At 41.6% G+C, this 24,837-nt stretch overlaps 1 long non-coding RNA gene across 25 annotated transcripts in view; it reads left to right on the forward strand.

Annotated features, from left to right (window-relative positions):
• The window catches only part of LOC123617641 (uncharacterized), a 65,298-nt gene extending 47,097 nt beyond the window's left edge, over positions 1–18,201 (forward strand). For 14 of the 25 annotated variants that reach the window (XR_012504421.1, XR_012504424.1, XR_012504406.1 and 11 more), the window contains 3 exons: positions 811–4,859; positions 5,012–10,251; positions 14,577–18,201. This is a non-coding gene — a long non-coding RNA (uncharacterized LOC123617641). The remainder of the gene's footprint in view (positions 1–810; positions 4,860–5,011; positions 10,252–14,576) is intronic. The other 11 variants (XR_012504416.1, XR_012504423.1, XR_012504427.1 and 8 more) reach the window with 11 other exon arrangements.
• The last annotated feature ends 6,636 nt before the right edge of the window (positions 18,202–24,837 follow it).

Here is a 24,837-nt window from a genome sequence, read left to right on the forward strand (position 1 = left end):
TTAGATCATGAACCTTATTGTTGAAAGTAAATAGTCTCTGTATTGCAAATAAATGGAAGAGGGTCATGGTTCCAGTGGCAGATTTGCTTGTGCGCTACGGAGAGGACAAGTAATCACAGTGTTATGTGTCTTCCCCCCATGCTGTTCCTGTTAGTGTAGCTCCATTCTCATCAGCTGTGGCTTCTTTAATAAATGTTTCTTCTCTCTGGCTTGTATCCCAGCCAGCGGCTTAGCGGCCCAAGTTAAGTGCTTCCGACCCGCTGCATGTGGCTGGGTCGTATTCCCAGTTGTCTGCTCAGTGGTCATCTTCTGAAAACACTAAGACCAATTCAAATTCTGAACTAGGAGGATGACCCGTTTTATGTTCCCCAAATGCTTCTAGCAAGATGCCCCGTGTTTTGTTTGTTTTCTTCAATAGTCCTACCTTACTGCCGTTAAGGGAAACAAGAGAATATCATTTAGCAGGATGTTTAAAGTAGCTTTCTTTCAACTTACACCTGACAGAGGACAGTTCTTGCCCAGTGGATACTGTTGTGCTTATAAATTTTAAGGAACGGCTGACTCTTTATTTATTTATTTTTTTTTTGCCTTGTGGGATATTGCGTTCATAGTGGGAGAAACTCTTACAACAGTGTGTAGATTTGGAATTAACATACTAGCTATGATAAGGAATTCAACACAGCTTAAATGAAAACAGTGTGAATTGTGTATATATATACATATTTACTGTGTTAACTCATGTGTCCGTGGCTTTGATGAGCATCTCAAAGCCGTTCACAGTTTTACAGAATTAACTTTTCTTTATTCTAGCTGCAGAGCTCCCAAGGACCAGACTGACTACGAGAACAATCTAGCCATGAAGTTGTTCTTGTTCCAGTTTGTCAACTACTACTCCTCGTGTTTCTACATCACATCCTTTAAGGGCAGATTTGTGACTTATCCTGGAGATCTGGTGTATTGGCTGTGAAAATACAGAAGTGAAGACGTGTGAATACAGCTTTGTGTTCTGACAGTCTAACCTGTTTCCGGTTTTCTCTTAGTTGCCCAATGAAGAGTGTCTTTACTCTCTGTTCCTTAGACTTTTTTAGGCATATAATAATGACTTTATTTCATTTTAGAGCTACCTAAAATTGAAATGAAATTTTCTTTCTAATATTCCAGTGTGACCCAGGTGGCTGTCTCCTTGAACTGATGACGCAGCTGACAATAATCATGGGAGGACAGTCCATCTGGAATAACATACAAGAGGTGTTACTTCCGTGAGTACTAAGTCATGTGATCTTGGAGTGAGAACGGCCCACCCATCCACGTCATTTTCCTGGTTGCCCATCTCTAAAACAGGGGAGACTCTCTGCTTATTAAAGCTCTCCAGATAAGATGATCCAGCCAACAGTGTAAACGTACCTGCTGTTTAATAATTATGCTTAGATACCTTCCTTTTTGTTTAACTTAATCCCCAGGTGCTATAGTTTCTGCTTATGAGCCCATCATTAGGGACTGACTGATCAGAGCCCTTTGAGAGATGGCCCTTTTTAGGGCCGTGAACTAAGTTTTCCCACAACTTCCCACAACTTTCTCCTCCTTTTACACACGCATTTAAAAATCCATAACAGGAATTTGTTGAGTGCCTAGTATGTGATAGTCACTGTATTAAAAGTTGTATAGTTAAGTGTGTGTGCGTGTGTGTGTGTAGAATTTAATCACCCAAACAATCCTTATTCTTATCTTCCTTTTGCAAATGAAGATCCTGTGGCTTAAAGAGGGTAAATGATTTGCCCAAGCTCTCTTTGCCAATAAGAGACCACTGTGGGACTCACATGTAAGACCCTATCTCCCTGAATCCATGTTTTTCTAAGAACAGAAACTCTCTTGTGGTCCAAAGGCACAGGGTTACATAATGTTTTAAGAGACACTTCTCTAAAGTAATAACTACAGAAGTTTTGACTTACTGCTCTCTTCCTAAAAATGAGAAAAGCAGATGTTAGCAAAGGTCACACTGTCCTTTTGATTTTCAAATAAGCCCAATCCCATATCAAAGTGGAGAGTCCAGTGTTATCTGTAATTTCTGAGCATTTCAAGGAGCTTACAGTGTTCGCTTTATGTTGCTGTTGTAACAAGTATCCCCAAACGTCATGGTAGTAGGAAGAAAAAAGAAAAAGTATCCACTAAACAACACAAATTTAACCTTGTAGCGTTCTTGAACGCAGAAGCCTGCTGAAGTCAAAGTATTGGCAGGGCTGTTTCTGAAGTCCTCAGAGGAACCTGTATCTTTGACTTTTCTGGCTCCCAGAGGCCACCTGCGTTTCTTGGCCTGTGACCTTTTTTCTCTCTCTCAAATTCAGCATGGTTTTGTGTTTCTGACTCTGATCCAGTGGTCACATTTCCTCTCCTCTCTCCCCTCGTCTGTCTCCCTCTCCCTCCTTTAACGTCCCTGGTGATTACACTGGGCCCACCTCTATAATCCAGCTCGTCTCTCTTAGAGTCGTCTGGTTAGAAACCTTAAACGCATCTGCAAACATAGGCCCCCTTTGCCAGGGAACCTGACCTCTTCATATATTCCGGGGATTAGGACATAGACATCTTGGGAGGGGAATCATTTTTCTGCCTACCACACTAAACTTTTTAAGATAATTTCTGGGTTTGAATTTCTGTTCTCATGAAACTGTTGATCTCTCTTCTGTCTTGCCTTCCATACCAGCATTCTGCTCCTGGCCAACCTAACTGCAGAGCTCACCCCTCTCTGCGGTGTCCCCCAAAGCCACTTACACAAGCAGGCCTTACTGTTGTTTGGAGTATGGAGGATAAACTCAAACAACTTGAATTTTGAAATTTAAAAATCTCCGTAATTTTAAAATCTTCCATGCCACTATAAAAATTTATATTTTTAACTTCATTCTTAAATTTTTAAAGTATTTTAAACTTTGTTACTTTTTAAACTTTACCTTTTTTCTTATCATCCTACATTTTAGGCTCCAGAAACCTGCTATTCTGCCCACTGCATCCAAGTTCCCTTTCATTGTTTCTCCTCCCTTCCCTAACCTTCCTTCTCCCTCCCTTTTTACCAAGTTTCTGTCCATTCTTTTTATAGGGCAATTAAATTATTATTTCTTTCTTTCTTTCTGTTTTTGCCGAGTGAACACTTTTGGGTGTCAGTGTGCCCTTCCACATTTCTTCACAAGGGCTTCATCTTTAAGCTTCAGTATGGATTACTGGGGTCTGTCTCTAAACAAAGGCATTTCCCGTGTCCCCCAGCTCACCACGCCCCTCAAAAAAACCAAGATTCTGATCTTTGCTGTGAAATGAATCTTTTTTTTCCCTACTGTTCAGTAGACAACTCTTACCCTGAGCTCACAGTCAGATTATTTCCAGAGGAGTAAAAGTAGCTCATGTGCAAATAACACTATTTTTCTCTGTGAAAAGAAATAGATCAGATAGAGGAAATACTTAACTCAGATTACTCAAAAGCATTTCCTGAAGGAAATAGGTTAATTATTTAACAGTAAATTTTGTTGAATCTGGTTATCAGTGAGCTATTTTTACCAATCAAGGAGAAGGATATATTTCCTAAATTGGTACTGAGCAATTCATGTGAAATGAACCTTGCTCTCATGAACTAGTTTAAAGTAAAGGATGCATTATTGTATCTGTGGTCTGTTTATACCTTTGCTTAAGTAAGCACATTGTTGTAGGTTCCAGTGAGCTGAACTTTGCCTCCATGTATTTCTACTCTGGGCTGAAATATTTATGGAATATGTTTTGAATTATGTTTCCCTTGTTTGAAAACCAGGAATGCTAAGTGGTAGCCATGTTCGAGGGTTGCTTGCGTTTTCCTCACTGCCTCTTCACTTTGTATAATGTGCCTGTTTCCTTCTTAATTTTTCATATAAAATCCTAACATACCAGAGATCTATCAATTACTCTTGCTGCACCAATAATATACCCATCCACAAAAATACATAGGAAGGGAAAAGAAAACTTATAAAGGTAGCGATTATTTTCATGCTATGTAAATATGTCTAAAGGAACATAATGAAATGAATTTCACCATAACTCACCTGCCTCCACACCCCAAGTTCCATGTGGATTTCTCGAGTAGGTTTCTCGGAGCAAATGAAGAAGGGCAGTGATGCCGTGATCCAGGCTCCCTCTGGGGTCTCCCCAGCACTTGGATTGGCAGCTGGTATAAAGTAGGTCTCAGCCCGAGCCACCTGAGTGGGTGAGTGACTCACAGGCATCAAATGCGTGACACCAGTGAATTAACAGCATTCTTTGCAGGACTCAGAGTATAAGCTGTGAGCCGTGTGGCCTTCCGTGCCTCACATACTATTTTGATATTGGGGTCATTTCTGGGAAGGTTATTCTGTACTTGACAAAAGGCTAGTACTATTCCAGGGTTAAGCAACTTGCCTTAGGGAAATTTTATGATAAAATATTAAGAAAAATTGTTAAATGCCCAAAAGGACATAGCATTGCCCTTTGGTGTTTAGAAAATGTATGGCTATAATTTTCTTAGTTTATATGTTTTCTACATTTTCCACCATGTGTATGCACTACTATATAGTAAGAAAAAGCAAATGTTTAAAAGAGAAAATCTCTCTTCTCCAGATATGATTTGGTTAGAGGATGTGTCAGATACATATAATAAGAGAATCTTAAATAAATGTGTCCATAATTCACTCTTTAATTTCAGGAACAGGACTCAGGAATGAAATAGATTAAGAGAATCAAAGATACTTGTATTCAAGATAAGCAATTTGGAGTATCCTCATCAGAAACGGTGATAATCTATAATGCAGGGATTAAATGTGATAATGAGGGTACAAAGACAACATGAAGCAGAAAATGCCACGTGGGAAGCAGTGAGTAAAGGGCAATTTACTGTGATTATGCCAATATGTGTGGTCAATTCCCAAGCACATGATTGTCTAACCCCTGCTAGAGGGAGAAAGCTTCCAGCCTTGACTGGAGAGGGGGGCGTATCCAGTGTCTGTATTTTTTTAAATGTCTACAGGTGCTTCTCATGTGCAAATTGATATCCCTGCACAAGAACCATATCCCAACAGAAAACCCAAAAGACCGAGGACAATGATGGGTAGACGACAGCACAAGCTTTTCTGCCACAGAAGAGTGGTTCCAGTCAGGAAGACTTAGCAAGAGGCTCAGAGTCTTAGCTACGGACAAGCAAGTCGGGACTTCTTATACGACCTAATGCCATCGACGGGGGAGGGCAGTTCAGCACAAGAAGGGAGCGCCAGTTGAGTTAACATGGAAGTTTCATCCTGTATCCAAACTGTGTTGGATTTGGGTCCCGGAGGGTAAAATCCCTGCTTCCCTGGGGCATGGACCGGATTCCACAGGAGGCTGAGACACGAAGTATGAGGCAGAGAAAAATTCCCCCAGGAGACTCCCGAGTCTGGGTAACAGGGAGGGTGATGGACGAGCGCGGTCCCAGCGCCACCCTCACACCAGGGCTCCGAGGGGCTGTGGAGCTGCGCGCTCCCGGCTGGACCTCAGACCTGACTGCAGCGCTCCGGGCTGCGGCCTTGGGAGCGGCTTGAGCAGCAGGCTGTCCCCGTCATTCTCGTAGGTGCTGCAGTGACCCCCACCCCTGTGGCCACGGCATTCCCAAGCCAAGGGTCTTAGTGACTTCAACCCTATTTCCAGGTGACCACAGCCGGTTAGCCTGTGCTGTTCAAAAGGAAGATCCCACATGGGGTTTTGTTGTGTTAGGGGGTTACTGATAACTGGCCTGCTTTGAATCGTTTCATCCTGACAGCAGCCTGGGCAGTGGAAGTTTCATCTCCCAATTTTACTTCAACTTTTTTTGTTGAAAGTATAGTTGGTTTACAATATTGTGCTAATTCTTGGTGTACAGCATAGTGATTCAGTTGTACATACATATATATATATTCCTTGTCATCTTCTTTTTCACTATAGGCTATTAAAAGTTACTGAATGTACTTCCCTGTGCTATACAGTAGGACCTTGTTGTTTGATGCAAAAATTACTAAACAAAGTATTTGCAGACTAAACCTAGCCATGTATATGACAGAGTTGAGTTTATCTCAGAATTCAAATGTGGTTTTGATCTCCAGGATCTCTTTATCAACTTATCATTAGTTAAGAGACTGTGGACCACTTTTCAGACAAATGTTTAAAAATCTTAAGATTTAGAGAATAAAGAAGGAAGATAATTATACTGAAAAGCAGATATCAAAATATAGAAATGGGCATTTGTGATACAGTAATATCTGAATTATTGGAAGAACGTGTTGAATAAGAGGACCCAGTGGTGTGTCTACTGACCGCAACGTTCTGCCACAGCAGTGAGTGTAAACCATCTTCTGAGATCCTCAAGAATTGCATTTTGAATGTACATAAACTTAAATAACCAATAATCCATGAAGTGTGGATTTAGATTCATGGGTATCTCGAGTCCATATATCCACCACTTCCCAGAGCTCCCTGCTCTTCCCCTAAAGTTATTGAAAGAAATGGGGAAAGTTTGTGAAGCGAAGGGCGTGTTCCATTGCAAAGAAATTTCGTAGCAAACCTGGGAGCATGGCCAGGGAAAGGTTAACACTGAGATCAGAGGCAGTGGGAAACCTCGCAGGGGCAGCTCTTTACAAGTCACATCATGTACTCTGTGTGTGTCCACGTGTGTGTGCATACAGACGTGTCGGCATGTATGATGTATACACCTGCCTTTCGTGTGAAGCCGCCTCACTGTCCAAATCTGAAATCCATCCACACGTGCGGTGCAGTCAGCCGAAGCTCAGCCACACAGTTGTTGCTCTGTCTCTTCTGCCGAAATCTACGAGTAAACCACGCGCCGGCTGTTGCTTTCAGGGACAACAGCTCTGTAGGCTACAGGTCCATGCCTTGTTTCACTGCCAACTCCGATTTCATTTCAGGACAAATTGCCATTTCAAAAAGGGGGAAGCATTCAGTTGGCCCACAAGCCTCTGAGTGAGGAGAAAACATAAGCTTAGAGACAGCTCTGTGGGCCAGCATCCGGGAGTGGGCAGAGCACTGGGCCGCGAGTCGAGGCTGTGTTCCTTTCAAGCTCTGAGCTGACTTTGAGGCGGCATGTCACTTCTTTGGCCCTTGATTTGTTCAGCTTAAATTAGGGTCTTGGACCTGTTCGATCCAACGTTAGAGTATCACTTTTCTGCTCAGTGACACTCCATGGCTCCCCAATTCCTTCAGAGGGAAAAATGCCCACATCCTCACTGCAGTCTCTTAGGCTCCAACCAGAAACCACCACTTATTTCCTGTTCGCTCTGGCCCACACCAGTATCCATGCTGTCTGTCCAGCGTGAGGGGTCTCTAGGCCTGTGATCACCGTTCCCTCTGCCCCTCCTCGGCCCGCCCCTTTGCCTCCGTCTTTGCCTTGTTGAAAGGTCACTGCCCCAACCCCACTCCTCCCTCCCACACATTCCTCGCCCTCCTTTATTTTCCCCACAGCACTTATCACCAGCTCACATACCCTGTATTTCTTTCTTTTACTTATTTTCTGTGACGATTTTCAGACTGGAAAGGCCACGGTGGATAATAGCAGAGAAATCTGGGGAAAAAAGACAAATGAGGGAAGGTATCTTCTAAAAGCTTAAATGCCCAACTGAAAAGGAGGTAGGGGATAAAGTAGTAGTCATTACAATTTTAGTAAACCCAACGTACGTAGTCAGGACTAGTTTTCACAATATTTGGTGGTAGGGAGGCAGCAATAAAAAGAAATATATCCTGAAAACAAGAAATTAAATTCTTGGGAAGATGATGTTTTCACCTTGAAATGTCAGTAATACTTTAATGACCTTGGTCTGATAATATCCTGCCTTATAACTTGATCTGTTTGGCTGGGTCATGAAACTAATGGTGCCACAGTTTCGGGAGCAGAACAGAGCACCCCACGATGGGAATAGGACAACCATCTGTATCCCATGGGCAAACTGGGGTTATTTTATGAATACCTTGAAATAAGCAAGCCCTCAGTGGAGATTTCGGTGCTGTCGGTTATACTAGAGTATGTTTTGGGTCTCAGAAGCATCGGTTACGGAGCCAAACAATGACCCAGCATACCGATACGGAGCCCGCTTTTCTCCATTAGATGCAATTATGCAGTCAGGCTTTCAAACAGGGTGCCTGTGTGTATCTTTGTCAATATTTATGATGTACAAAGCTGAAGATTTACTGCCAAGGAATGAAATGGAATACTCATTCAGGTACGTCTCCACCATTGATCCTCAGATCCTTCTGGTCATGTCGTCAAAGGATGAACTCAGAACCGTTACTAGATGTGACTCAGCTCGGGCTGCAGCCCGTGTGGCACAGCTGTTGGCTGATACCCTTCTAAACAGAGTCATGTGAGCCCGCCAGCCTGTGCAGAAAGCCCGCAAGAGCCTCCTGCCTTATGGCAGCAAGGGTCACAGGGTCAGCCGTTCCACACCTCACACCTGCCTTTGACATTGTTCCTATTTCTTCCGGCCGATGGTTTCTGCCTGGTTCCTTGAGTGACCTCTTGGCACATCACTGGCTTGAATCCAGGATGAATTTGCTAATCTGGGGTATTGGTTGAGCACAGGTCCCCTCTTTCTCCAATATCTTTGTACATTTCTGTACATTTGCTTGGCCTTTGTTTCTCTTTCGTTGAACTTGGTTTTGAGCTCTCGGTTGCCTTTAATGGTTGCATCTCGAAATAGATTTCCATGGGAAACATCATCTTTTCTACTATGCACGGCGCACTTTTATCTACTAGAAGGCTGATGATGTGCACGTTTTGTATCTGAGCCCTTCCAGCTCACCACTGCCTTGAAATTTTTTTTTTTAAGCTTAGGGGACAGGTACGGATTTTGGTCAATAGGCTTTGAATTTATGCATGGGGGTTCATGTCTGCAAAGGCACCCCTTTGTGCTTCCTGTTTATAAGTCTACACTTAGAGTGAGTTTGTTTTTTCTAAATTACATTCTTTATATAAAATAATTGTTTTTAAAAATATATATTATATATGGAAATACATCTGGTTCCCGCGGTGAGTGAAAGGTCATCTTGTGGCATCTTCAGTGTGCTATGCTTTGTGGCCTGGTGTCTGATTTGAGTTTCATCTTTGCTTTTGCTGTGTTTCGTGACCAGGTTCCACTAAGGGTGCAGCTGCAGTCTCTGGTGTAGAAGTTATGTTCATTTATTCTGCTTATTTACAAAAGAACTATAAGCCAATGACCTGTTATTTCAACATGAGTCATAATGGTAAATATGGCTTATTGTGGCTAATATCAGCATTAATAACAACAACATTCTGTGGGGCAGCATATCATTTGGTATTTTAACACACACGAAAGAATCCTTGGAAGAAAGTTATTGATCTAATTAAGTCAAATAAAGGTCATTGAAAGGAAAAGTTGTACGCTTTTGGGAGAAATTGATAGGACATTTAGACCTTTATAGTCTCATTAAAATACCAATTAAATAATTCAGCCTCCCCCTACCCTGTAAAACAGGATAGAGTAACAACTATTTTAGAGAGATTTTTCAGATTTATTCGTTTTCCTATTATCTAAATAATCCCTAACGAATTAGAAAATTCAATCCATTTCTGAGAGTAGGCAGTCTGTTATTCTGTATTCAACGCTGGATTGAAACTTATTTTGTGTTCTTTTCATTCATGGGAGATAGAATTTCCAAGTGCTTTTTGAATTATTTTAGTTCCTCTAAAATAAAGTGCCTTTGGTGGTGATCTCCTGACCTCAGTTTCCTCCTCCCAGTTTTCCCCATAATCATTAATGACACCCCAACTGCCCTTTTAGTTATGCCTCTTAGCTGCTGAAGGGGAACAGCTTCTGAAAGATGACCCTGGAGCCCTCCATCCGTGCGTCGTTAGGCCTCGCACCCAGCCACCATCTCTAGTATCCTTCACCTGAAGTAACTTTCTCTGCTTTCCTGCCTGGAAGGACTCTTGCCAAGCCTTGGCAGGAACCCAGCCACGTTTTAGAGATTTTCTGCTCTCCTCTCTAGGCATGAATTGCAGTTGATTCTTGATGGTGCGTGATAGTGTCCGTGTCCATTGCGCTCCCCAGCTGGGCTGATCCTGTCGGAGGCAGTAGTCAGGCGTTTCATCTTCCCGTCCACGTCCTGAGCACCACAGCCTGGACCCTGGTTCTCAAACGTGTTTAAGTGACTTGAGCTTGGAGTTCCAACACACTCACATACAACTGTTAGATGAGTTGGCGGTAACATTGCCCCCAAGAACCCCACAAGGTTCTATACATGGCATATGTTTTATTCTGAGTGAAATTTTTCTTTTATTTGTTTTAGTGAATTCCCCACTGTCCTTTGAGATTATTAGAGTAACCCTGAGTTGTTAACCACAATAGCTCTCCTCCCACCAGCGAATGATCCTGCTGTCTGAGAACTCAGACATGGGACATAAGAGAAATAATCTATCAGTCTTATAATCTGGAAGCCATAAGATACCGTTTTGTACTTAGAGCACCCACAGCACGAACACCAGTCTCTGAAGAATTTGGCACTGCCTTCCCTGAGGGTGGGTGCCATAAGTGAAATGCAGTGAGTGATGAAGTGAGAGCTTTTTGTCTCTGATACTGCCTTTTCCACCCTTGCTGTTTTAACTTGATCTTCCCTTCATATATTATGTTCTCCATTTAATTTACTGCATTTAATATCAGTTACTCTTCAACATCTCCTTGCACCCGCCCCCTCCATTCCCTCTCTCTCCAGTGCTCTCCCACCCACGCCTCTCCTGCTCTCTCCAGGACCAGGCCTATCTCCCCCACGCCCTCACCTCTGTTCTGTCTGCCCACCACCTGCACTGACATTTCCTTAACTCCGCAGGATGAACTTTCCAAAATGGCAGCTGAGTACCTGGGGGGGATTGTAGACCTCTCATCTCTTTACTGATTCATTCGTTTATCCATCCAACTAACACTGAGCACCTGCTATGCCAAACACTGTATCGACTGCTGGGGGGACGAGGACAGGTAAGAATTTGTGTCTGCACTCCGCAGGCCAGGCGAGGCTTGGCGAGTCATTGATGGATTGCTCAGCAGGTGAACACACATTGGACTTCCTAGAGCTGGAAATATTTGAACTGAATCTTGAAAGGAGAAAGGAAGTTAGGTGTCTAATGTGTGGTAGGGGGAGTGGACACTTCATGCAGAGAGGTAGAGACATATAAGAGCACATGGCATGAAGCGGCTTGGCCAGACTGAAGAACAACAAGTAGGGCTAGAACAAAGGATCCATAGGTCGCAATATCAGGTGCACAAGGCCTTTGTCACGATGGGTCTTGTGTGCTTAGACTTGAATGTATCCTTAAAAAAACAGGGATATATTGGAATATTTGTAAGCAAGAGAATTGCATAATGTTTACGTTGAAGAAGATCTGGTCATGCTGGCAAGAGAATGGAGGATACTATTTTTGGGGGGAGGCCCATATTTTGTGGGGAAAGGATAGTTTGGGGACCACCGCAGGTAGCCCGGACAACAAGTGGCCCACGCATGAAGAGAGGCCCTGGGCAGAGGGAGAGAGACACGTGCGGCAGAAGTGGTGACTGCTGCAGAGGGGGCTGCAGGGCCGGGGTGGCGGGCCGCAGAGCTGCTGAGGTGACTTTCCAGTGACCCATCCGGAGAGCGGATATGCAGGGGGAGTTTAAGGGGAGGAGCTGGTTTCGAGGAGATTGTTCTGTGTGTGGCATTTTGAGTGCGAATTGTCTATGGGACATCTGAGGGGTGATGCCCGTTGTTAAGCTGGATTCACCAGTCAGGAGCTCAGAGGAGCTGTGGGTGAGGCCATGGGGGCGATTCAGTCCTGCCAAGTGGAGGATTGGAGACGAGGCCCTGGGGAAAAGGGCCATGTACATGGCACATGGGAGAAGAGAAATCCACCAAGAGAAAGAAGAACATCAGAGCAGTTTGGAGAAACTAGTTGAGGCAACACATAGAAGGCTGTAAACTGGCTTAAGAGGGATTTGAACACTGACTAAAAGCAGCATAGTGAGAAAGGGGGGTGTGTGGGGCAAAAAAGCAAGAGCTAAAGCCCACCTTCAATTGCCAAGCCTGGGGAAAAAGAGGAGGAGGACTATACTTAGGTAGCCTTTAAAAAAATGATCTGTGTGTATCTGTGTGTGTGTATGTGTGCACACACAATTTTCTGCCTGGGCTTTTTAAATTTATTTAAGTAAAACAAAAATTAAGGGGGGAAAAATTACACTGAGAGGAAAATATTTGTCTACAGCAAAAGCTACCTGGTAATCAAATAAGCAGGAGCTGAAAATGACCACTGGATTGAAACAAGCAGCCACCGGTAGTGCAACTCCTTTCTCAGTGCTGCGGTGAGGGCCGTGGTGGATGCAGGGCTCTGAGCCCTGGAGGAGTTTTCAGCGCAGGTACTTCTCCAAGAAACTGGACTTTAAATGGAAGAAGAAAGTGTAGAAAGTATCAGAGAGCAACACAGGGCCATGAGAGAGGTTTGGGCGAGGGTTAGTTTTGTTTTACAGTGGGCGTTTCTGGCCTTGCTGAGTTGCTAGCCTTTTGCTCTTGTTGGCCTTTTTTCCAAAAGCTTTTTACAAAGTTCTTCTCGCTTGAATATCTGAAAGATTAAATCATGTTGGGTTATTTCTGGTGTTTTATTTTTTAATTAAAAAATTATCTGGAATTTATTTTAATGTCAAAAGTGAAGACACTGTACCAGTTCTTCCAATGATTTAGCTAATTACTCCAGTAATTGAATCCACTGAATTGAAGAGTCAGTTTTATAATATTACTAAAATCTCATGAATATCCATGTCTATTCTTGAAATGTACTCTATTTCATTCATACTCTCAGTGCACTATTTCTATACTCTTTCCATGACCGTAGATTAATACCTCCTAGAGTTGGTCCTATTTTATCCTTTTCCAGAATGTCCCTAATACTACAAATTCAAACTTCCCTCCTCATTATTTTATTTGTATATTTGTGTATATTTCTGGAAGAAATTTAGGATCACCTTTAAGATTTTTTTCTTAAATCCATTTGGGATTAATAACTAAATTTGCATTCAGATTCTAAATTTATTTTGGAGAAAAAATGTTCTATGTCCCCCAAACTTGAGTCTGCCCACTGAAGAGGATGGTGCATTCTACTGTTCATTCAATCATCATTTTTCTTTCTTTTTTTAAGTCATTTATCAGAATCATTTTAACATTTTTCATTAATTTATTTCTGAATAGTCTGTGCATTTGTTGTCATTATAAATGATATCTTTTCTGGGTTTTGAACTGGGTTGATTGCTAATAAGGTCTTAATTTCTTGCTTCCCTTGAATAAGAAGGATGTGAAAGTGTGAGGCCCTATTTGCAATATGGTGACTGTGAGCAGTGAATTTCATTAGGATTTCCAGTTGCCAATTTGCCAGTGGCTGCACCCACTCCACACATTTCTGCTTCTTCCCTGCCCCTTGTAGGCAGGTGGGTTCATGTAGGGTTAGGTGGGTTATGGACACATATACTGAATCACTGCTGCCACGCTGCTGACCCTGTGGTGTCACTAACTCTGGTTCTTGCTCTCTGACCTCCCTGAATATGACAGCTCCTTCCGGGCTGTGGACCTGCTGCATCTTCCCAGCACTGTCGGCTTTTCTGCAACACACCCCTGCCTCTCAAGTCAGAAGCAAATATCAGCTCCTCCTACCCATCCACCCAATCCACGGCCTTGCCGTTCCTGGCCAGAGTGGTCCCTACCCCTTGACTGAGCAGTAACACTAAAGGGACTATAAATTTGCCTCTTATCCGCTGTCTTAGTTACATACCTGTGCTAGTTTACATTAAAAGCCTGCCAGTTAGGAGGGGAGGGTCTAAAAGTCTTTAAGATCTCTGGCCTTATCATTTCTAACCACTCCCCCAACCCATGGAACAGCTTACCTCAGATCTCTGCTGCCCCGTCTGTAGCAATGCCCTGTAAATTACAGACAGAGAGAAAAGAACTTCTAAGCCACCACCATACTTTTGACTTCCTGTGACCACACAGACCATAGAAATATCAAGATAAAAATTCCTGAAGAAGGATATTTTGCTTATGAAGGCACTTTAATTGCATAGCTTTCTGTGACTTGTAGTAACTTCATAGACCCTCTGAATGGGCTGCACTCACCTTCCCAGACTCAAGGGAGCTTGCTCTCTTGCCTATCTTCAGTGTATTTCCTCCAACGTTCTCTATGCATAGCTTTCCCAAAGGTACATTTCTTATTTCTATTTAACTTGTTAGATACATCCACAATATTCTTTTTTTAATCCCAATTGCTAACCATCTTCCAAGATTGTATTATTTAAACACTGAGAGTGAATAGTATGCTTCAAGATTCCCACGTTTATTACCAGCAAATAACTATGGTTGGTTAAAGATTTTTAAGTATGTTATTCCTACTAAGGGTATATATGTGAAAGAAACAGGTTGTAATTAGTCTTCTTCCCAGAGATTTTATATTTGCCTTTTGTTTGGATTCTCTCACTGTTCAACATTATTATTACCATGAATGAGTTTTCTCTTTGGGACTTAGTTCACCATTTGCCCCTCTCTCTTTACAGGAGTAAAGGAATTGATGCTGTCCTTCCATCCATCCACCACTCCACGTTGTGTGTCCATTCCTTCAACAGGTATTCAGTTTGGGTTCACCAACTTATCTGTGGCCTCTTTCCAGTGGCCCCTCTGTTGGCTCTGGAGAACAGTATATTGGAAATCAGAGTGGGTACGTGGAAAATTGACTACCAAGCACAGACGCATGGTGCCAGAAAAAGCCCAGGACATTACAGCGTGGCAGCCCACCATGCAAGGAACAGCAATTCTGGCCGTGGTGGGCCCATGTGTGTAAAAAGGCTTCATGCGGTGAAGACCTGGAAAAGTCCAAAAATGCATTGGCGTTGCTTCCTAAGGAATCCAGTGTTGGGTATTGTTTAATATGAGAGGGAGATGCTAACACTATCATCGTTATGAACAACATATTTGTTGTAACTGTAACTATTATTTTAATATAATTTCTTTATAATTATTATTTGTGACTTACAAGACCATTACAGGGGAAGTTGTTAAGAAGCGTGGCCGTTATACTGATGCTGATGTGTTAATTTAGTAGAAGCATGGTAATAGCATTAATAAGAACTCACTCTTTAGATCCTCACATGACTCTAAAGGTTACCCAGCAGCGCTTGTATAATGGAGATAGAAATCTATCCGTTTAAGAGTTTGTAGAACCTAAGATAAGAGCAGTCATTCCACCGTATTTGACCATAGAGTCCAGACTATCTGTTTAAAGTAGGAACTACCTGATGAGGCCATAGAAACCCTTTGTGCCTCCCCAATCATTCATTACCTTCCTGGTGCCCTGGGGCAGAGGTTCTTCCAGAAGGTGGTCCCATCTCTCCTCTCCACCCCACTCTTGGCATTTGCTACACACTGTTGGTCATTAGCTAAGCATCCTCATGTCCTGCAGGTGCCTGAGCTGTGAGGGAACAGAACTCAGCTGTTTACAAACTGTATTGACTATGACCAGTCTGAACAGCCTCTCTCCTTCCCTGCCCACACCCCACAGGGCAACAGGGGGCTCACCATCACAGCAATTCCCATGCCTGCCCATCGGGGCACCTTCTTCCCTAGAAATACCCTTACAGCAAGGGCTGCTTCCTCCCTCACTTCACTGCCAGTTTCACTCCCAGGTTACAGTCCCCAACAAAAGGCTATCCCAGTTTGAATTTCTTAATGAAGTCACATTGACCCTGAGTACCTGGCATTTTCCTATGAGCACTCATGGAAACAGAACAGGGCCTGGCAGTGGCTGCGGGCCAGGTTCCTTTGTGAGGGGACGTGCTGGGCCCTTCAGGTTCTGTAGCCTGGCCCGAGCTCAGCTCCCAGCACCGCGTCTTCCCATCTGCATGATTTCGGGCCAGGCTTCAACAGTTCAGAGCTTCATTTTATCACCTGCAAACAGAATAATTCCCTGCTGCATATTTTAAGACTGTTATGTACCACAAGGGGTGCTTTGGGAATTCAGTGAGTCAGTGCATGGAAGTCACACAACCTGGTCCTCAGGGAATGTTAGTTATCTTCACTATGCACCATCGATAAAATTGGCTGCACAGACTTGGCCAGGTATCAAAGCTGCAGGCACAAGAATTTGACAATGTGTCACTGGATCATAGTCACAATTTTACACAGTAAAATAAGCTACCTGGGACCACCCAGCTGTCAGACCACCCGACTCCCCACCCCAAGAACCCTCAGTTTATCTGATTTGCTTGCTACCCCTACTTTTTGGGAAACTTGGCAAATCACACACAGTCAATGACTGCTATTTTATGTCCATTCCCATTCACTCAAATTGCCCCATTTTCAGTATCCACTGTGGTTCAAATCATAGACTAATGTTCAGAAATATGACAGCAAGGCCTTTCCCGTTCCACAGTCAGAGAAGTACCAATCTGTCATGTTTAATATGCCATATGACACTAAGCAAGGCAGGAAAACAGGCTCCTGTGCTTTAAGAAAACTTTTAGCAATGATGTTTGAAACTAAAAGTGTTTTGTTTGACCTTCAGCTAACCAGAAAATTCAATTGACTCCTATGACCCATTACTCAGGTGTCCTGGTGTGATTGTATTAGGCACTTTTCCTCATGTCCCCTGCATGGCTTTGCTCCATCAGCACAGATGGAGTGTCTCCAAGGTTGCTCTGTGTGCATGGGCGTGTGCGTGCACACATGTGCACCCACTGATTTCTGCCACTGATTCATATCCAGGAGTTGTTCTGTCTTATAACTCAAGCATTGCTTTATTATATCCTAGAAAACTGCTTTTAGATCATGGATTGAACTATAGACCATCTTCTTGCCCACATTAGGAAGTGACGTCTTCCAAGCCACAGGTCCTGTGTGCTTGTATCTATGTATAAGTAAGAATTAAATATGCATGCCACCCCCTCACATATTTAACTTGAGCCTTCCCAATTTAATGTGCACAGTAAAGGCTAAATTCCCATAACAGGAGAACTTTTAGGAAGAAAGAAGAAGGAATTCGCCACCAGAGAGAAGACAGGACATCAAGCAGAAGTTTGGTATAAACCCATTAATTTTTTTAAAGTTACTCTGGCTCAATATATAAGTGGAATTGACATTGTTGTATCATGCCAGAGCATCTGCTATTGAAGACAGATTTTAATTTACTTTAAGTGGAAAATTGTGTCGGAACAGCATGGGAAATGAAGCACGCTGCATCTATCTGTACTCCTGAAGTGTGTCTCTGAGCTGCTCAGTTTTGAGGAAAAGTATCTTGTCTGGAGACAACAGAATTATTTTCATTGTTGGAATTTTTGAAGCTTCCAGAAGCACATCTGCAGGTGATTCTGTAAAAGTGTAGAGTTGACTTAAATAGCAGGAAATTTTAGCCTATTGAAATCAGGAGAAGTGAAATATTTTTGCCTACCACCACCACCAGGCAAGCACGTGTTCACCCAGGGAGTTTTCACATCAGAGGGAATGACAAAGCTGGTTCTCTTACCGAGGCCAAACTTGTTCTGCTCACTGCACAACAGTGATAAACAAATAAATCAGGAGACAAGGTTTTGGGGCAAGGAGTAGTAACTTTATTCAGAAAGCTGGCAGACGAAGAAGATGGGGGACTACTGTCCTGGAGAATCATCTTGCCCAAGTCAGAATTCAGGCTCCTTTTAAGCTGAAAAGGGGAGGGGGTGTGGTTGGTTGTGCAAACTTCTAGTGGCAGGCATTGTTTGTTCTTGCAGCCGTCCACGTGGGTCAGGCTGTAATGTCCCTGTAAACCTTCAACAAACAAACGCTATTCTCTATTTTGCAACTTGCCATCTCTGCATAAGTGCAGAAGTGCTAACATCGTTAAAGGTCAGAGCCCCGAGAATAGGCTTTCCTGTAGGTTTTAGGCTAAAGGCAACGTTGTTTTGCAAAAGGTGCAGAGCCAGCAAGATTAAGCCTGGAAAACAGGGCGCAGTGCTTCAGACTGAAGGAACCGATCCAATGTGGCGTCAGATTTATTCTCGATTACAGTTCTAGTTAGGGGAAATTTTGCAGCAGAAAATCCTCTCAGTTGTTTTTCTTGCTTTGCCTGAGATCTTGTTTGTTGACTTGTGGTCTCATGGTGTCAAAACCGTATGTTCAGATGAATACTATTAAAATCATATGGTGCAGAAAACATATCTGTTCTGCTTCAAAAAATGACTGAAACATTTAGCTTTGTTTTTTCCCATAGAATTTGGATTGAATCTATTCTCGACTTCCTTCTTCCTTCAAACCAGTATTTTACTGGAGGGTTTAAAGCCCAAATTAAAGAATTTTGTAAAAGACTCATGTAATTCATAAAAGCTTTACATCCGAATTTAAGACTGACCCATATTTATACTTTTAATCAAGGAACACATTAGTTAGTTGTTAGTTAGTTGATCATTTATGACGTTTTTAACTTTGTCCATGTAATCTTCTGGAAGTTCATAGGCTTAGACACTTGATCTAACAAAACAGGTATCACTGCTTGACTGTGTGAATTAAAGAATCCCAGTAGAGTTTCCTGCAAGTATATTTTATTAAAAATAATAAAGAATTCTTGCTCTCTAATAAAGCAACAGACAGAAGCACATACTGAGTGTTTAAAATAAATCAGACTGTGGGTTAGGTTATCTAAACAAGTCAAGATATTATAGGGAAAAACGTATGAACTTGAAGGAAAATACATGTTGTACATTTAATATCTTATTTTTAACAAGCAAATGATAAAAAAACCCCAATTTTTAAATCACTTATCTGCAAGTGGTTATACAAAGCCAACTTATTTTCATAAGTGTTTCAGAAACAAAAGGGCTATCTAAATCTACATTATTAAAGATTTAATTATACCAAATAGATCTCCAAGGTTGATTGATTTTCATGATATTTATAATTTTTGAAATTCTAACTTACATATAACATATCCAAGCAGCTCTTCAGTTATCCACAGTACCCTAGTCTACAGTTATTCTTACTGTACTTAAAAAATGTAATAGGCAAGTTTCAGGCCCTTGCTTTTGAACTGCCAGTGGAATTCTAGATATTCCCTTAGGTTAAAGACCAAAAGCAAACTAACTCTTCTACCTTAAAGCAGTTGCTCAAAGAATTTAAGATTCATTATATATATCCAGTTACAGGAAACAATTAAATTTTCTAAACTTTAAAAAAGAGAAATCTACTGCTGAAAATGAAATTCTGTCATGTCTGCTGACCACAACTATAAAGGCTCTAAATTAGTGCTCCCTTTACTGTTTTCTTACAAGCATAGGTATTGACCATCGCTTTCGCATTCCCTTTATGCTAGATGAACGAACGCCTCTCCACATGCTCAATTCTGAGAGTTGAATGTGTGTGAAAGCCGTCAATCACCTAGCTTGTTGATAACACACAGTTATTTTTCAGTGGGAAAATACATTACATACATATATATGGGGAGGTACTAGCTCCAACTCGGTTTTACACAGTAAACTGCATGAAATTCAAACTGGCACTAAGAAACATACTGATAAATCACAGTAAGTGTTTCTATGGCTCCTCATTCCCTTTATGCTACATAAACGATCGCGTCTCCACATGTTCAATTCTTAGAGTTGAATGTGCAAGTAATCGGTCAATCACCTAGCTTGTTGATAACACACAGTTATTTTTCAGTGGGAAAATACATTACATACATATATATGGGGAGGTACTAGCTCTAACTGGGTTTTACACTGAAAACTGCATGAACTTCAAACCGGCACTAGGAAACATACTTAGAAATTACAGTGTTTCTAATGCTATCCATTCCCTTTATGCTAGATGAACGAACGCCTCTACACATGACCAATTCTGAGAGTTGAATGTGTGTGAAAGCCATGAATTAACTAGCTTGCTGGGAACACAGTTTCTTCTCAGTGGAAAAATACACTATATATATATATTTATATGGCGAGATACTAGGTCCCAACAGTTTTACAGAGAAAACTGCATGAACTTAAAACCGGCATTAGGAACCAGTCAGAGAAACAAGAGTAAGTGTTTCTAGAGCTACCTAATCTATTTATGCAACATGAACAAACGTCTCTCCAAATGCTCAATTCTGAAGTTTAAGTGTGTGTGAAAGCCGTCAATAACTTAGCTTGTTGGGAACACACATTTTCTTCTCAGTGGGAAACTACATTACATGCATATATATGGGAAGGTAATATTTCCAAGTCGATTTTACAGTGAAAACTGCATGAACTTCAAACCGGCACTAGGAAAGAAACTGAGAAACTAGAGTAAGTGTTTCTACTGCAACTCATTCCCGTTATGCTAGATGAACGAACGCATCTCCACATGCTCAGTTCTGAGAGTGAATGCGTGAGAAAGCCATATATGACTTAGCTTGTAGGGAACACACAGTTTCTTTTGAGTGGGGAGCTACACTGCATATATACATATATGGGGAGGTACTATATCCAACAAGGTTTTACTCTGAAAACGTAATGAACTTAAAACCGGCACTAGGAAACATGGAGAAACCAGATAAGTGTTTCAACTGCAACCCATTCCCTTCATCCTAGATGAACTAACTCCTCACCCCATGCTCAGTTCTGAGAGTTGAATCTGTGTGAAAGCTGTCTATCACTTAGCTTGTAGGGAAAACATATTATCTTTAAAGTGGGGAACTACACTACATACATATTTATGGGGAGGTACACGTTCCAAATGCGTTTTACAATGAAAACGGAATGAAATTCAAACCGGCCCTAGGAAACATAATGAGAAACCAGAGTAAATGTTTCTATTGCTAACTATTCTATTTATGCAAGATGAACGAAAGTCTGTACAGATGCTCAATTCTGAGAGTTAAGTGTGTGTGAAAGCCGTCAATCACCTAACATTTTGGGAACACAGATTCTTTTCAGTGGGAAACAATTCTAAATATATATATATGGAGAGTTACTAGCTCCAACTCGGTTTTACAGTCAAAAGTGCATGAACTTAAAACCCCTAATAGGAAACATACTGAGAAACCAGAGTAAGTGTTTCTACTGAAAATATTCCATTTATGCTAGATGAAAGAACGCCAACCCACATGCTCAGTTCTGCATGTTGAATCTGTGCAAAAGCCATGTATCAGTTAGCTTGTAGGGAAAACATATTTTCTTTAAAGTGGGGAAATACACTACATACATATACATGGGGAGGTAGAGTTCCATCTTGCTTTTACAGTGAAAATGGAATGAACTTCAAATCGGAACTAGGAAACATACTGAGAAACCAGAGTATGGGATTCTACTGCAAAACATTCCCTTTATGCTAAATGAACGAACGCCTCTCCACATGCTGAGTTCTGAGGGTTGAATGCGTGCAAAAGCCGTCTATCACTTAGCATTCAGGGACACACAGTTTGTTTCATTGGGAACTACACTACATATGTATATACAGGGAGGTACTAGCTTCAACTCGGTTTTACAGTGGTAACTGCATAAATTTCAACCCGGCACTAGAATAATACTGAGAAACCAGATAAGTGTTTCTACTGCAATCCATTACCTTCGTCCTAGATGAATGAACACCTCTCCTCATGCTCAGTTCTGAAAGATGAAAGTGGCAAAAGCCATCTATCACTTAGCTTCTAGGGAACACAGTTTCTTTTGAGTCGGGAACTTCAAACCATATATATATATGGGGAGGTACTAGCTCCAACTAGATTTTACAGTGAAAATTGCATGACGGTCAAACCGGCACTAGGAAACATACTGAGAAACCAGAGTAAGTGTTTCAATTGAAACCCATTCCCTTTATGCTTGATGAACGAATGACTCCCACATACTCAATTCTGAGAAGTAAGTGTGTTAGTAAGCCATGAATCACCTAACTTGCAGAGAACACAGAGTTTCTTTTCAGTGGGAAATTACACTACATACATATATATAGGGAGGTACTAGCTGCAACTCGGTTTTACAGTGAAAAAAGCATGAACTTAAAATCGGCACTAGGAAACATTCTGAGAAACCAGAGTAAGTTTTTCTACTGCAAACCACTTACTTTCTGCTAGATGAACGAACTTCTCCCCACATTCTCAAATCTGAGAATTAAGTATGTGTGAAAGCTGTCAATCACCTACCTTGTTGGGAACACACAGTTTCCTTTCAGTTGGAAACTACACTACTTACATGTATATGGGGAGTTACTAGTTTCAACCGGGTTTACAGTGAATACTGCACGAACTTCAAAGGGCATTGGAAAAATATTGAGAAACCAGAGTAAGAGTTTCAACTGCGACCAATTCACTTTATGCTAGATGAACGAACGTCTCTCCACGTGTTCAATTCTGAGAGTTAAGTGAGTATGAAAGCCGTCATTCACATACCTTCTTGGGATCACACAGTTTCTTTTCAGATTGAAACAGCACTACCTACATATATATGGGGAATTATGAGCTCCAACTAGGTTTTATAGTGAAAACTGCATGAACTTCGAACCGGCATTAGAAAACATACTGAGAAACAAGAATAAGTGTTTCTACTGGAAACCATTTCTTTTAAGCTACATGAACGAACGTCTCTCCTCATGCTTATATCTGAGAGTTATGTGTGTGTGAAAGCCGTCCTTCACCTAGCTTGTTGGAAACACACAATACCTTTTCAGTTGGAAACTACACTACATACATATATATGTGGAGGTACTAGCTATAACTCGGTTTAACAGTGAAAACTGAATGAACGTCAAACCGGCACTGAGAAACATACTGAGAAACCAGAGTAATTGTTTCTACTACAAAGAGTTCCCATTAAGCTAGATGAACGAACGTCTCTCCACATGCTCAATTCTGAGAGTTAAGTGTGTGTGAAAGCAGTCTATCACGTAGCTTGTTGGGAACACACAATTTATTTTAAGTGGGAAACAATACTACATACATATATATGGGGAGTTACTAGTTCCAACTCTGTTTTACAATGTAAACTGGACCAACTTCAAACCGATATTTGGAAACATACTGAGAAACCAGATAAGTGTTTCTACTGCAAACCATTCCCTTTATGCGAGACGAACGAACGCCTCTCAACATCCTATGCTGTGAGATTTGAATGTGTGCAAAAGTCATCTATGAGTTAGCATGTAGGGAGTAGACAGTTTAGATTGGGTGGGTAAATACAGTACAAACTAATATATGGGGGAGGTACTAGATTCAACTCTGTTTTACAGGAAAACTGCATGAACTACAAACCGGCACTAGGAAACAGACTGAGAAACTAGAGTAAGTGTTTCAATTGAAACCCATTCCCTTTATGCTTGATGAACGATCGTCTCTGCATATGCTCAATTCTGAGAGATAAGTGTGTGTGAAAGCAGTCATTCCATTAGCTTGTTGGGAAAACACAAATTCTTTTCAATGGTATACTACACTCTATACATATATATGGGGAGGTACTAGCTCCAACTCGGTATTACAGTGAAAACTGCATGAACTTCAAACCGGCTCTAGGAAACATACCCAGAAACCAGAGTAAGTGTTCCTAAAGCAACCCTTTCTTTTTTGCTAGATGAACGAACGTCACTCCGCGTGCTCAATTCTAAGAGGTAAATGTGAGTGAAAACTGTCAATCAACTAGCTGTTGGGAACACACAGTTTCTTTACAGTGGGAAACTACAATAAATAAATATATATGGGGAGGAACTAATACCAAAACGGTTTTTCAGTGAAAACTTTATGAACTTCATCCGGCGCTAGGAAATATACTCAGAAACCAGAGTAATTGTTCCTAAAGCAACACATTCATTTATGCTAGATGAACGAGCGTCTCTCCACATGCTCAATTCTGAGAGTTAATTGTGTGTCAAAACAGTCAATCACCTAGTTTGTTGGGAACACAGTTTCTTATCAATGGTAAACTACACTAACTTCCGGTATAACGGGAGGTTCTATCTCCAAATCGGTTTTACAGTGAAAAATGCATGAAATTCCAACCGGCACGAGGAAACATATTGAGAAAGCAGAATAAGTGTTTCTACTGCAAAACATTCCATTTATGGCAGATGAAAGAATACCTCTCCACATGCTCAGTACTGCATGTTGACTGTGTGTAATAGCCATCCATCATTTAGCTTGTAGGGAAAACACAATTTTTTCAGAGTGCGGCACTACACTACATAAATATATATGGGCAGGTAGAGTTCCCTCTCGGTTTTATAGTCAAAACGGCATGAATTTCAAACTGGCACTAGGAAACATAGTGAGAAACCAGAGTATGGGTTTACACAGCAAACTATTGCTTTTATGCTAGATGAATGAACGTGTCTCCACATGCTCAGTTCTGGGAGTTAAGTGAGTGTGATATCCCTCAATCATCTAACTTGTTGGGAACACACAGATTCTTTTCCGTGGGAAGCTACCCTACATACATATATATGGGGAGGTACTAGCTCTAACTTGGTTTTAGAGAGAAAACTGCATGAAGTTCAAAACGGCACTAGGAAACATAATGAGAAACCAGGGTAATGGTTACTACTGCAACACAATCCCTTTATGTTAGATGAGCGAACGTCAGCAAACATCCTCAATTCTGAGATTTAAGTGTATGTGAAAGCCGTCAATCACCTAGCTTTTTGGGAAAACAGAGTTACTTTTTATTGGATAACTACACAAAATACATTTATATGGGGAGGTACTAGCTCCAACTATATTTTACAGTGAAAACTGCATGAAACTCAAACTGGCAATTGGAAACATACTGAGAGGCCAGAGTAAGTAGTGCAGTTTCCCACTGAAAAAATCTGTGTGTTTCCAACAAGCAAGGTATTTGACCAGATTCACACACA

Source organism: Camelus bactrianus, chromosome 36 (assembly GCF_048773025.1).
Source record: "Camelus bactrianus isolate YW-2024 breed Bactrian camel chromosome 36, ASM4877302v1, whole genome shotgun sequence".
Lineage (NCBI taxonomy): Eukaryota > Metazoa > Chordata > Mammalia > Artiodactyla > Camelidae > Camelus > Camelus bactrianus.